At 39.9% G+C, this 15,413-nt stretch overlaps 1 protein-coding gene across 1 annotated transcript in view; it reads left to right on the top strand.

Annotated features, from left to right (window-relative positions):
* Positions 1 to 15,413, top strand: part of LOC144686467 (microtubule-associated protein 2-like) — a 355,161-nt gene that overhangs the window by 23,582 nt on the left and 316,166 nt on the right. The gene's annotated exons all lie outside the window — the stretch shown is intronic.

The following is a 15,413-nucleotide window of genomic DNA, read 5'->3' as shown; positions in this document are numbered from 1 at the left end:
TTAATGTAAACAAAGTAAAAGGCCAAGACACTTAAGAGACTTTCTTCACTATTTTCATCCACTTATCTGCACTAATGACTCATACATTCTAAAAGCTGAACATTTGGATTCCAATAATATATGAATGCTGCAGTGTTGTAAATTATTGTATGTCTTACTGCATTAGATGTATGAAGTTACACTAAGAGATTTCAGGTCTAAAGATGTGTGACTCATTTCATTTGGTAGTGTGCTGCCATCGCAGATGTTTAAACTAATCATGGTCAAAAAAGAAAGGGGGTGCACAGGAAGTAGAGGAGATGGAACACAAGTCTGCAGTTAGAGAAACAAGGCAGAAATCTTATCACCTATGCAGTATTTTCATTAAATAATAGTTAAGGAACCAAATAAAATTTCCCCACCTGTACCTCACACCACCACACCACCCCCCCCCAACTATCTCACAAAACCCCCATTCCCAAATATTTCTGTACCTCGCCCCCATCATGCAGAAGTCACAAGCTCGCATTACATCAACCAAGTCAAATTGACACAGATTGACAGGTGGGAGTATGATTTTATAGCTATTATTGAGACATGGCTGAAAGAAAGGCAGTATTGGGAGCATAACATCCCTTGTTACAGGGTTTTCAGATGAGATTGTGGGGGATAAAAATAAGGAATGGGTTACAGTATTGATTAAAGAAACAATTATAGCTTTGAGGAGGGATGATATGGTAGAGCGATCATTAAATGAGGACATACGGTTTGAACTGAAGAACAAAAAAGAGCAGTCACAATACTGGGAGCATAATATAGCGCCCCCCCCCCCCCCACTGTCACACAGAGATAAAAAAGCAAATATATAGACAAATCTCTAAGGAGTGCAGAAACAATAGGACAGTACTAATGGGAGATTTCAAATACCCTAATAAGAACTGGGATAGAATTAGTAAGAAAGGTACAGAGGGAGCAAATTCCTTAAAATGAAAACAGGAAAACCTTTTTAGCCAGTGCGTAGTAAGCCCAAAAGGAGAGGGGGTGGTTCTGGGTATTTTTTTTAGGGAATGAAGCTGGGTGAGTGGAATCAGTTGAGCACTTGGTGGAAGTGATCATAATTCAGTTAGATTTAGGGTAGTTGTGTAAAAGGACAAAGATAGACCAAGGACAAAAGTTCTCTGGGGAACAGCTGATTGTAGTAAGCTGAAATGTGATTTTGCTAAAGTGGACTGGAAACAACTACATAAAGGTAAATGACTGCTAGATCAGTGTGAGGCTTTCAAGGAAATGATAATGATTTCAGATCAAGTATGTTCCTATAAAGAAACAGGGTGGGACTAACAAATCCAGAGCCCCCTGGCTGTCAATAGCTTAAAGGAGATGATAAAGAAAAAAAAGGAAGCTTATTACAGATACCGTTATCTTATGACAGATACAATACAACAGAAAACCTGGCAGAGTACAAAAGTGTAGCGATGAATTTAAAAAAGAAATTAGGGAAATGAAGTGAAGAGGTGAAAAACATATTGGCAAGCAAATCAAGGAAAATGCAAAGTATTTTTCATTAATGCATGAAGAGCAAGAGGATAATTAAAGAAAGAGTAGGACCTATTGGGGATCTCTAGGGCAATCTGTGTGCAAATGAAGAATGTTGGTATGGTTCTTTGAATACCTTGCACCTGTTTTCACAAAAGAAGGGGAGGAGGAGTATGAGGTAGTAGATGAAATTAACATATTCAGAGGAGAAATGTTAAAGGGTTTAACATCTTTAAAGTGGATAAATCCCCTGGCTGGGAATGAAATGTGCCCCCTACTGTTGAGGGAAGCAGGAGAAGGAATAGTGGAGGCACTGATCATCATTTCCAATCCTTCCTGGTAACATGTATGGTGCCAGAGGACTGGAGGACAGTTAATGCTGTACCATAGTTTAAAAAGGTAGAAAGAGATAAATGGAGTAATTACAGGCCAGGCAGCTGAAACTTGGTGGCAGAAAAATTGTTGGAAAAAGTTCTGAGGCACAGGATAAAACTTCATTTAGAAGGGCATGGTTTAATCAAAGACAATCAGCACAGATTTGTTAAGGGAAGGTCGTGTCTGACTGACATGATTGCATTTTTTAAGGACGTAAGATAGAGAGTCATTAAGGGTAGGACATTTGATGTAGTGTATATGAATTTTAGCAAGGCTTTTGATAAGGTCCCAACTGGCAGACTGGTCATGGAAGAAAAGTCCATGGGATCCAAGGGAAAGCGGCAAGTTGGATTCAAAATTGGCTCAGGAGCAGGAAGCAAAGGATAATGGTCAGTAGATGTTTTTGATACTGGGAGACAGAGATCAGTACTAGTTCCCTTGCTTTTCATGGAATATATCAATGATTTGGACTTAAATTTAGCGAGTATGATTAAGAAGTTTGAAAACCATAAAATAATTGATCATATAGTTGCTCAAGAAGAAAGCTGTAGACTACAGAAAGATATCAATGGACTACCCAGTTGGGCAGAACAGTGGCAAATGGAGTTCAGTCAGGAGAAATGTATGGTAATACATTTGGGGAAGACTAAAAGGCAAGGGGATATTCAATAAATGGTAGGATACTGAGAAGTGTAGAGGGAAAGGGATCTTGGAGTGCATGTGTACAGAACCCTGAGGGTGGCTGGACACGTACGTAAGATAGTCAAGAAGGCATATGGGATACTTGCTTGTGAAAGGAAAATTGTTTAACTAAATTATTAGAGTTCTTTGAGTAAGTAGCAAGCAAGGTGGATTAAGGGGAACCTATAGACGTGATGTACTTGGATTTCCAAAAGGCATTTGATAAGGTGTTACATCATGGGCTACTGCACAAGATAAGAGCACATGGTGTAGTGAATAGTGTATTAGCATGGATAAAGGATTGGTTATCCAACGGGAAGCAGATAGTAGGGATAGATCAGTCTTTTTCAGCTTGCCAAGCTGTAACAAATGGAGTGCCACAGGAATCAGTGCTGGGGCCTCAACTATTTATTATATTATGATTGACTGACTATCTCTCGCTAGCGAGGATGATTGTCTTCATGAGTCCGAAGATTGCTGATGCGGCCAACTCAAGATCTGTAGTCTTTATGGCACAGAGGGCATTTGTCGTGTGGGATGTCCGGTTGTGTAATATTAGTTCAAGCCATGTTGTGTTCTTTTGCCGCATTCGCTTTTCCTCTACATTATGTCAACATTGGATCTCAAAATGCTGGAATCCATGCCTTAACTATTTACTATCTGTATCCATGACTTGGATGAAGGGACTGAATATATGGTAGCTAAATTTACAGATGATTCCAACATAAGTGGGAAAGTAAGTTGTCAAAAGGAGATAAAGTGGTACGAAGGGATATAGACAGGTTAAGTGAGTGGGGACAAAAATTTGGCGGATGGAGTGTAATGTGGGAACATGTGAACTTGTCCACTTGGCAGGCAGGACAGGAAAGCAGTATCTTATTTAAATGGAGAGAGATTGCAGAACTCGGTGGTACAGAAGGTGTCCTGGTACATGAATCACAAGAAGTTTAGAATGCAGGTACAGCAAGTGATTAGGAAGATAAATGGAATGCTGGCGTTTATTGTAAGAGGAATAGAATATAAAAGTAGGGAAGTTCTGCTGCCTCTCTACGGAGCCTTGGTGAGACCACATGTAGAGTACTTTAAACAGTTTTGGTCTCCTTATTTGAAAAAGGATTTAATTGTGTTAGAAGCAGTTTAGAGAAGGTTCACTTTACTCATTCCTGGGATGAAGGGTTTATGAAAAATGGTTGAACAGGTTGGGCCTATTATACCCATTGAACTTTAGAAGAATGAGAGGTGATCTTATGTAACATATGAGATCCTGAGGGGACTTGACTGGGTGGATGCTGAGAGGATGTTACCCCTTATGGGAGATACTAGAGCTACAGGTCACAGTTTAAGAATAAGAGATCTCCCTTTTAAGATGGAGATGAGAATTTTTTTCTCTTGAGGGCCATTACTTTGTAGAATTCTCTTCTCCAAAAGCAATGGAGGCTGGGTCATTGAACTTATTCAAGGCTGAATTAGATAGATTTTTGATAGACAAGGGAGTCAAGGGTTATAGGGAGGCAGACAAGAAAGTACAGTTGACACGGCAGTCAGATCAGCTATGATCTTATCAAATGACAGAGCAAGTTCAAAGGAACGAATGGCCTACTCCTGCTCCTAAGTCCTATGTCCTATTAGTTGAGCCATAGAATATAAAAGCTGGGAGGTTATGCTGGAACTGTATAAAACACTAATTAGGCCACAGCTCGAGGACTGTGTGCAGTTCTGGTCACTGCACTATAGGAAAGATGTGACTGCAATAGAGAGGGTACAGGAGAGATTTACAATAACGTTGCCTGGACTGGAGAATTTTAGTTGGATAGGATTGTTTTCTTTGGTGCCGAATTGAAATGTATGAAATTGAGGGGTCTAGATAGAGTGGATAGGAAGGCCCCATTCTCCTTGGATTAAGAGCCCTTAAACCAGAGGGGTAGGAGGTTCAGAGTTGATTCAAGAGGAATGTTTTTCATCCAGAGGGTGGTAAGGGTATGGCACTCACTGCCTGAGAAGGTAATAGACGCAGGAACCCTCATAGCATTTTAAAAAGCATTCGGGCACGCACTTTAAGTGCCATAACGTACATGGTTACGGGTTAAGAGTTAGAAAGTAGGATTTAGCCAGATGGCTACTTTTTTGGCTGGCTTGGATATGGTGGGCTTAAAGGCCTCCTTCTGTGCTGTAAATTTCTATAATCCTCTTAATTCCAACAAGTTCCAGAGCTCTACCAAAATAAACTCTCAAATCTATGTGGTCAACCAGATTTTTTTTTTGCCGAGTAATTTAGTGGCTATGCTACTGGGCCTGGACTAATAATCCTGGGAATATGAAAATCCTTTCATAGCAGTTTGAAAATTTTAATTCAGTTTATAGAAAAAAGCAATTCTGGAAATGAAAAAAAAGCACACCAGGTTCACTTAGGAAAGCAAACCTGTCATCCTTACTCACTTGGGCTCACATGTGGCTCCAGCCCCATTCCAATGTAATGAATTTTAAACTGCCCTCCAAAGTGGCCTAGCAAGCTACTCAATTGTAGCAAACAGCAGTGGTTCAAAGAAGGCTATATAACACCACAGTCTCAGGGAAACTCAGAATGAGCAATCTGCCAACCTTCCCAGTGACCCCCATATCCTGAGAATTATTTTTTAGAGAAATATATTGTTTGTGATTTTGCTGAATTACATTTGCAACACTTGGAAAGGTGGCAGTAAAGCTTAGTAGTGCCTAATTAAAATGTATGTTGTATTTTTTTCATTCATGGGTCATGGGCATCGATGGCAAGGCCAGAATTTATTACACACCTCCAATTGCCCATGGGAAAGTGGTGATGAGCCACCTTCATCAATACATTTATGGCTTGCTAGGGCATTTCAGAGATCAATTAAGAGTACATTGCATTGCTGTGGGCCTGGAGTCACATATCGGCCAGACTGGCTAAGGAAAGGAGATTTCCTTCTCTCAAAGATGTCAGTGAACCAGATAGGTTTGTGTGACAATTCAGCTGTTTCTTGGTCACTATTACTGATACTATCTTTTTATTTCTGTTATGTTTAATGAATTGAATTTAAACTCAGCAGCTGCCGTGGTGAGGTATGAACTTGTGCCTCCGATCATTAGTCTAGACCTTTAGATTGCTAATCCAGGCCGTTAAATTACTAGTCCAGCAACAGAAACGCTATGCTACTATACCCTAAGTTTTACATGTAGCTTAGTCCAAAGTCAAAATATGCTGCATGAATTGGAAGGGTTGTTAATGTGCACCTTGTGGATGAATTTGCATTGTCTGTTGCTGCAAAATTGTTTATATAGATGTCAAAAATACATTTTCTGATTATATATGAAAACCACATTTTCAATGGTAACATTGACACACACCAAACTTGGTTTCATTTATATATTTTTAAAAAAAACTTATTATCCCCATGTGACAAACTTTCTCAAAAGTTTTCTAATGTTTTTCGCTTGTTTTAAAACTGCACTGAAGTAATCTGCATAAGGAGGAAGAGAGGGAGCATTGACTTATCGGCGTTGGCTACTGGTGGTGTTGTAGAAAATAGCTGACATGGTACATAATATAGCGGTTTTTCTTATTAAAACAGAATCACTTCCAATCATATCCCTGTGTGGTACAATAGTAGAACTATAAGACTGCGCTCCAAGGTGAAAGGTGCCTATAATGCATGATCTGTGCTTTTTTATTAAATGAATAGCAAATCTGTAAGTTGTGGACTTGATTTGTGATAAAATGACATTTCCCGGGGATACAGGAACAGGACTAGATCATTCAGCTACTTGAGCCTGTTATAGCATTCAATTAGATCATGGCTGAAGTACTCCATGTACCCACCTTTTTACCATAATCCTTAATACCGGCACCTAACAAAAATCAACCAATCTGTTTTGAAAATTCCAATTGACGCAACATCTACAGCTTTGTGGGAAAACATTCCTGATTTTCATCCTGCCTTGTGTGGGTGAAGAAGCTCTAATTCCACCTCTTTTAATTGTCAAAAAAACAGAAAATGCTGGAAAAACTCAGCAGGTCAAACAGCATCTGTGGAGAGAAAAACAGAGTTAACATTTCGAGTTCGTATGACTCGTCTTCAGAGAAATGTCATTTTTGTGACCTTAATGGTGGAGCAACACAAATCAGCCAACAATCTAACAGTTCAAAGGGCATCTATTCCATGCCACAAGCTGCTAGCTGATATGTGCAACAATGGCAAACATCATTCGGATGCTATTTTTGTTTTCTTTGGTTTCAGATTTCCAGCACCCGCAGTATTTTGCTTTTATCTTTTAATTGTCAGTTCATCCTTGCCTGGATTACAGGGGGGCAGGGCAGGGGTGAAGAAACATTCACCAGAATTTTTACCCAGCAGCCTAATTGTTATTCAGTGACCCCAGATGGAAAGTGTGTATTTGCAAATATCAAAGGAGAATATGATCCAGACCAATTCAGCTGTGATGCTCCCAATGTACAAATAATCTGGCATTGCTTATTGGTCCAGATTTTGTGGAAAAAATAGCATCTGAATGATGTTTGCCATTGTTGCGCAAATCAGCTAGCAACTTGTGGCATGGAATAGATGCCCTTTGAATAGTTAGATTGTTGGCTGATTTATGTTGCTCCACCATTAAGGTCACAAAAATGACATTTCACCCTCAACCTCCCTGTGACTTTTACGAAGGTGGTGCATTTGCAAATGAATTGCCTGTTAAACTCCCCACTAAACTTGTTTTAGTAATTAACAGTACAAGTACTCTTTTAATGATTTGGTAATTGTAAGTAAAAAAAAATACTCAGATCTGGCATCTTTTATGGAGAAAGAAACTTAGTTAATGTTTCAGGTCATGATGAAAGGGCATCAAGCTGAAATATGAACTCTGGGGAATAAAAACACAAATGCTGCCTGGCCCACTGACCATTTCCAGCATTTTCTGAATTTATTTCAGATTGCCAACGCGATTAGTATTTTTCTTTTAGGGTGAATATTAAAGGCAGCCAATCAACATTACTTGCCTAGAAAAAGAACAGTTTTAAGCATAAAATCTCATTCCTTCAGGTATTGAATTGTTTTTGGAGATTTTAAAAATGTCAAATTTTAAACTTTAACATCTTCCCTTATTCATTGTCTTTCCCCCCCCCACCTCAATCCAATCTTTCTTTAACCCGTTCTGTTTCCCTTTCAGTACCTCATTTAACATTGAATTTACCCACTCTTACTCACTTTTGGGTTCAATCCTTTCTGTGTTTAAATCTCATTGGTTAAGGAAATACATTATTTATTTGATTGTTCACTTATGGTCTAAAGGGTCTATTCCCGTACTTTGCCACTTTCAGCTTGCACTTTCAGCGACTTTTAAAACCTAAATGCACCTGAGCAAGACGAACAGGGCTTGCTGTGAGCCTCCCTGCTCCAGCAACATCTGGGCATTATCTTAGCTGACCGATAATGCAATGCACGCTGGAGGCCACTCAAAACATGCAGAAGTTTATCCAAGTATTATTTTTTACTTTCAGGGGCAGTTAATTAATTTGGGGTGGGGGAAGTTGGGAGTGGCAAGAAGCATAGTAGACTGAAAGAGAAATGGAGTCTGATGTTTTAAAAAAAAATCTCATTTACTTGTCACTGGATATCCTGCCCAAATTCAGTTTGTGTGATTTCTCCTGCTCAATAGAATTTCCCTTATAAGAGACGGAATGCACATTTACTGCTGTACCTGCTGCCTACAATAGGCATATTGGGCCAGAAATTGCTGGAGAGGGGCATTCCGCTGCACAATTTTCCTGCAGCTCTTAGCTCAAGGCATTTAGCATTGTAACTTGCTGGAAGTGCAACCTTTACAACAAGCCATCTTGGTGAGTTATGAGACCAACCATGTGTTTCCTTAACCAATAAGATTTAACGATTCAGAAAGAACTGAGAAACAAAGGAGAAAAAGGATGAATTACAGTGAAATCAGGTATCGAAAGAGAAATATAGGGAATGAAAGAAATATTGGATTGAGGGGAAGAAAAGCAAAACAAAGTAGTAGTAAGAAAAAGTTTTATTTAAAACTGACATTTTTAAAATGTTTCAGAACAATTCACTATTTCAAGGAACAGCACTCCACTGTTTAAATTGCTTACTTTCTGGACCAGAGGGGTTGATTGACATTGGATTAACAATTATCACATTGTTAAAATCATGATTGTGCTATTAATTAGTCAACAACTAAATTTCTGTGTTGAGTTTAATTGATAAAGTGCAAATCCAACAAACTCTTAAAAATAGGGAGGTTAAGGGTGAAATGTTTATGTGAAGCAAATGGCGGAATGGTATAAATCGACCAAGTTTGGGAGTTTCACAACACTCAATGTATTTCTTAATCTTGAATTTGCAAATATTAGTAATGATGTGTGTTATCACAGTTATTTTTCTTGCTTGTTCCAACCCACTGATAATCTCAGTACACAGTAAATGTAGGGAAACCTGACCATTGTGGCATGATAATGTGTACCCTTCTTAATTAATTTTTATGATTGGTGCTTTCTCTCCATTGCATCTGCTGTTTGCCACCTGAAGCTGTAATTCCCACTGTGTTGTATGTAATCAAAAATGAGGAGAGTATTGCAAACTTTATAGATTTGCATCAGATACTAGAAAATAAGAGGTGTTTCTCTTTGTTAGCGAGAATACGTTATTTATTGTATTGTTGTGCTAAAGTATGTGAAAAAGGAAATGGCAACAGTTGAGTTTGGTGCAATGCCTGTATAAGTTGCATCTATATTTACAGCACTCTCTCGAGACTGATGAATAATGATTTTTGTATGAAATCATGCAGAAACAATGTTCCTGCAACAAGCCAAAGACACATGAAAACACAATTTCCAGAACATATTTGCTCCTGTGTAAAGCAAAGTTCGGCATATAAATGGTTTGCACTCCCAAGGCATGTACAAAGTTGGTACAGGCATTTGCTGTATTGCTCAAAAACAACTTGCATTTATTTAGCACCTTTTATGTAGGAAAATGTCCCAAGGCAGTACATTTTTATCGGTGTATTTTTGTTCTAGATATTTATTTCTCTTCATTTGAATCCCTTTGCATAATTTAGCATTAATTCTTCTGTTGTAAAATATGTGTATTAGCAGAAATTTGCTGTAGACTACATGGTGCAGTACTGTGCACTGACCTTGAACATCTCTACTGCAAAGAATAAATTGCAAGATTCCTAGGGAAATTCTGTTGAGAACCTTAGAAATAAAAATATCTTGTTCAGATCTTTGTAAAAATATTTCACTGTGCACGTAAAGCTTTAGATTCTGGAGTTTCAGAGCAGTTTCATAAGTGAGCTTTCTTATAGAAACTAGGAGCAGGAGTAGGCCATTCGGCCCTTCAAGCCTGCTCCACCATTCAATATGATAATGGCTGATCATCTATTTCAATGCCATATTCCTGCTTTCTTTCCATACCCCTCTATGCCACTAATATCCAAAAAATTATCAATTTCTTTCTTCAATATACTCAGTGACCTGGCCTCCACAGCCTTCTGTGGTAGAGGATTCCACAGGTTGACCACCCTCTGAGTGAAGAAATTTTTCCTCATCTCAGCCTTAAATGACCTACCCTGTATCCTGAGACTGTGGCCCCTGGTTCTAGACTCTTCAACCAGGGGAAACATTCTCCCTGCATCTAGTCAGTCTAGCCCTGTTAGAATTTTATACGTTTCAATCAGATCCCCTCTCAACCTTCTAAACTCTAGTGAATACAGGCACAGCTGAACCAATCTCTCCTCATACGACAATCCTGCCATCCCTGGTATCAGCCTCGTGAACCTTTGGTGCATTCTCTCTATGGCAAGTATTTCCTTTCTTAGGCAGGGAGGACAAAGCTTCACGCAATGCTCCGGGTGTGGCCTCACCAAGGCCTTGTATAACTGCAGTAAGACATCTCTACTTCTAAAACCAAATCCTCTTGCAATGAAGGCCAATATACCACTTGCCTTCCTAATTGCTTGCTGCACCTGACTGCTTGCTTTCATTGACTGGCATACAAGGACACCCAGATCCCTTTGTACATTCACATTTCCCAATATATCGCTGTTTAACTAATACTCTGCCTTTCTGTTCTTCACACCGAAGTGTATAACTTCACATTTATCCATCCACGTTATACTGCATCTGCCATGTGTTTGCCCCCACACACAATTTGTCTAAATCGCCCTGAAGCCTCCTTGCATCCTCCTCACAACCCCACCCAGTTTTGTGTCATCAGCAAACATGGAAATATTGCATTTGGTTTCCTCATTTAAGTCATTTATGTATATCATGAATAGCTAGGGCCCAAGCACTGATCCTTGCAGTACACTACTGGTCATCGCCTGCCATCCAGAAAATGACCCATTTATTCTCATTCTTTGTTCCTGGCCTGTCAACCAATTCTCAGTCCATGCCAGTATATTACCCCCCACCCCATGTGCTTTAATTTTGCTTACAAGCATCTTACGTGGGACCTTATTAAAAACCTTCCTGAAATCCAAATACACCACATCCACTGGCTCTCCCTTATCTATTCTACTAGTTACATCCTCAAAAAACTCCAGTAGATTAGTTAATCATGATTTGCCTTTCATAAACCCATGCTGACTTTGTCTAATCCCGTTAATGCTTTCCAAGTGTTCTGTTACCACTTCTTTTATAATAGACTCTAGCATTTTCCCCACTACTGATATTAGGCTAACTGGTTTGTAACTCTGTTTTTACTCACTCTCCTTTTTCAAATAGTGGGGTTACATTTGCCACCTTTCACTCTGTAGGAACTTCTCCAGAGTCAATAGAATTTTGGAAGATGACCACCAATGCATCCAACATTTCCAGAGCTACTTCCTTTAGTACTCTGGGATGTAGATTATCAGGCCCTGGGGATTTTTCAGCCTTTAACCCCATTAATTTCTCTAACACCATTTTTTTTACTAATAATGATTTTCTTCAATTCTTCCCTCTCACTAGACCCTTGGTTCCCTGACATTTCTGGGAAATTATTTGTGTCCTCTTTTGTAAAAGCAAAACCAAAACATGTGTTCAATTCTTCTGCCATTTTTGTTCCCCATTATAATTTCCCCTATTTCTGACTGTAAGGGACCTACATTTGTCTTTGCTAATATTTTTCTCTTCACATATTTATAGAAGCTTTTACAGTCAGTTTTTATGTTCCCTGCAAGCTTACTCTCATACTCCATTTTCCCCTTCTTGATCAATCTTTTTGTCCACTTTTGCTGAATTCTAAACTGCTCCCAATCCTCAGACTTGCTGCTTTTTCTGGCAATTTTAGAAGTCTCCTCTTTGGGTGTGATACTATCCCTAATTTCTTTTGTAATCCATGGTTGAGCCACCTTTCCTGTTTTATTTTTGCACCAGACAGGAATGAGTAATTGTTGTCATTCATGCATACGTTCCTTAAATATTGGCCATTGCCTATCCACCATCAACCAATTTAGTCAGGTTCCCCAATCCATCATTGCCAACTTGCACCTCATATCCTCGTCATTCCCTTTATTTAGATTCAGGACCCTAGCTTCAGATTCAACTTCTTCACTCTCCATCTTAATGAACAATTCTATCATTTTATGGTCGCTATTCCCCAAGGGCACAACAAAATTGTTAATTAATCTTTTCTCATTGCACAATACCCAGTCCAAGGTAGCCTGCTCTCTAGTTGGTTCCTCAATGTATTGGTCTAAAAAACCATCACATATACAATCCAGGAAATCCTCCTCCTCAATATTATTGCTAGTTTGGTTTGCCCAATTTATATGTAGATTAAAGTCACCCATGATTACAGTTGTACCCTTATTGCATGCGCCTCTAATTTCCTGTTTACTGCCTTCCCATACATCTCCGTTACTGTTTGGGAGCCTATAGTTAACGCCCCTTGGTGTTTCTTACCTCCACCCAAACAGATCCCACATCATGATTTTCTGAGTCAATATTCTCCCTCACTATTGCATTGATTTCCTCCTTTACTAACAATGCTACTCTACCTCCTTTCCCTATTTGTCAGTCCTTCCTAAATATTGAATACCCCTGGATGTTCAGTTCCTATCCTTGGTCACCGTGCAGCCATGTCTCCGTAATTGCAACTATATCATAACCGTTTATATCTGTTTGCGCTGTTAATTCATCTACCTTATTGTGAATGCTCCACACATTAAGAGTCGATGCCTTTTAGACTTGTCTTTTTAACCTTGTTAGTCGGCTTAGCTTTATTTTGCACTATGATCCCATTTGCTTTTCGCCCTTGTTTTTTATGCTTTCCACTTTTGCTTCTTACTTTCCTGTTATTTGTTTCTATCCTTGTTTCCCGCTCCTCTGTCTCCCTGCTCAGGCACCCATTCCCCTGCCATTCTAGTTTAAATCCTCCCCGATAGCATTTACAAACACCCTCCCCTGCTAAGGACATTGGTCCTGGTCCTGGCCAGATGCAAGCTGTCTTGTTTGTACTGGTCCCACCTTCCCCAGAACCAGTCCCAATGCCCCAAGAATCTGAATCCCTCCCCTCTACATCATCCTTCTATCAGGAAATGGAACCCTTAATACCTTAGAAGTTTGAAAAGAGGCACAATGCTTTTGATAGTTTAAAGCCAAAAAAATGTTATAAGTAAGTATGATTTCAAAAGCCCATTCACACAGCAGAATAAAGCAACAACTGATTACAAAATTATTTTTAACCTTAAGGTCGTAAAATATCCCAATACATTACACAGGAGTGTTATCAAAGAAAATTTTACACCAAGCCACTTAACAAGATATTAGGACAGGTGATGAGAAGCTTGATTAAAGTAGATTTTATGGAGTGTCTTAAAGAAGAGCAGGTTAGAGAGATGGAGCGGAAATTCTGGAGCTTGGTACCAAGGTGGCTGCAGACATAGTCACCAGTGGTGGAGTGGTGAAAACCAGGGATGCACAGAGGCCAGAATTGGAGGACTGCAGATATCTCTGCTGTTGTAGGGTTGGAGGAAGTTATATAGAGAGAGGGAGGGGTGAGACTGTTTTAGGGATTTGAAAGCAAGGATGCAGATTTTAAAATAGGCACTTTGCTGGATGGTGGAGCCAGTGTAGGTCAGTGAGCAAAGAGGTTTTTTCCTATTCGTTCATGGGATGTGGGCATCACTTGCTAGGCCAGCATTTATTGCCTATCCCTAATTGCCCTTGTTCAGAGGGCATTTAAAAGGCAACCACATTGCTGTGGGCCTGGAGTCTTTAATGCCCCTAAAGGACATTAGTGAACCTGATGGGTTTTTATGACAATCAGCAATGGTTTCAAGGTCATCATTAGACTTGTAATTCCAGATTTTTATTGCATTCAAATTTCACCATCTGCCGTGGTGGCATTCGAACCCAGGTCCCCAGAGCATTACCGTGGGTCTTTGGAATAGTAGTCCAGTGACAATACCACTATGATACTGTGATATGTGAATGGAATGTTGGAAAGTTAGGACATGGGCAGCAGAGATTTTGTTAAGTTCAAGTTAATGGCAAGTGCAAGTTGGAAAGCTGGCTAAGGAAAGCATTGGAATAGTTGAGTTTAGAGGTGAAAGGAGATGGCTCTGGCGATGGAGAATGTATGGGGCCTGAAGCTCAGCTTGAGGTCAAATAGGATACCTAGGTTCTGAAAGGTCTGGACATTCCTTATACCTGATGGCAAGTCTTATGTGACAGCGTGGTTTCAGAATAATTGCACTATAAGGGGTCAAGGGGGTGCATGGGTTGGCATGAAAGGTATGAGAAACCATTGGAGGTCGGTGTGCATAAGTTGGCATGGGATGTGATGGGGGGGTGGGGGGGAGGGTGAGGAGATGTGAGGGGTGAGAATTAGAGGAATTAAGGAAACAACTGGGTTGAAGTCTCAGAGACCAAGACGGGCCTTGTAAGCAGCCTTCCTCAGCCCTCTGCAGCTCCTGTGGCTGCCTCCGATTGTTATTTGGGGCCAGTGGACCCTGATTCCATTCTGCGCCCTGAATGAAGATCTTGGCATTCGGGACACTTTTTTTTCCCCTGAGACGGGTGTGGTGAGCTGAGACTTCTCGGATCTGCACACATGTCTAGGGAGTGAAAATCCAGGTCTATGTCTTGCCTGTTGGAAAATAGAGGAACACACTAATCATTAGAACAAGCCCTTTCAAATCTGCTCTGCTTCTGTGTGGTACAATACTGTGCTGCATCTTGTTAATATATTGAACTAGCTATCATATTGTACATTGGAGCAATATTTGACTTCCAGAACAATATTTTATCAGCTAATACTTGTGTATCAGCTAATACAGTGTATGTCTGCGTGAATAATGGTGATGTGTGAGTGGAACTTGGTGTGGGATAGATACAGGCAACAGAGTTTTGCATGATCTGAAGTTTGTGGAAGGTGGGTGCCCAGCCAGACAGCCATTCAAAGAGTGCAGCCTGCTGGTGACAAAGATGAAAATTTAAATGGCAGGAGATGAGTGATATTATGGAGATGCCAGAAGGCAGGCTTTGTCATAGAGAGAACATAGGTCAGAAATTCAGTTCATGGGCAAATAGGAGACACAGGCTGAAAACATTGAGACAATTTCCTGGGAGGGAATGGAATAGATGACGAGAGTACGGGGTTTGAAGCCTGGGCCAACTGCAATGGTGTTGGTCCTCACAGTGTCTGAGAAATTGCATTCCACCCAACAGTAGTTTTGAGCAAATAATGTGACAACACAAGCAGTGAAGAAAATGTGAAATTCTAGCTTGACCGTAGTGGAATAATCCTGAATATACAGCTATGTTTTAACTCTAACTACTCCTTACAGGCATTTCCAGTGACTGAACCTTTGCTTAATGACAT

This window comes from Cetorhinus maximus, chromosome 11 (assembly GCF_964194155.1).
Source record: "Cetorhinus maximus chromosome 11, sCetMax3.hap1.1, whole genome shotgun sequence".
Lineage (NCBI taxonomy): Eukaryota > Metazoa > Chordata > Chondrichthyes > Lamniformes > Cetorhinidae > Cetorhinus > Cetorhinus maximus.
Note: the sequence above shows the minus strand (reverse complement) of the source record. Positions and strands in the feature narration are given on the sequence as shown.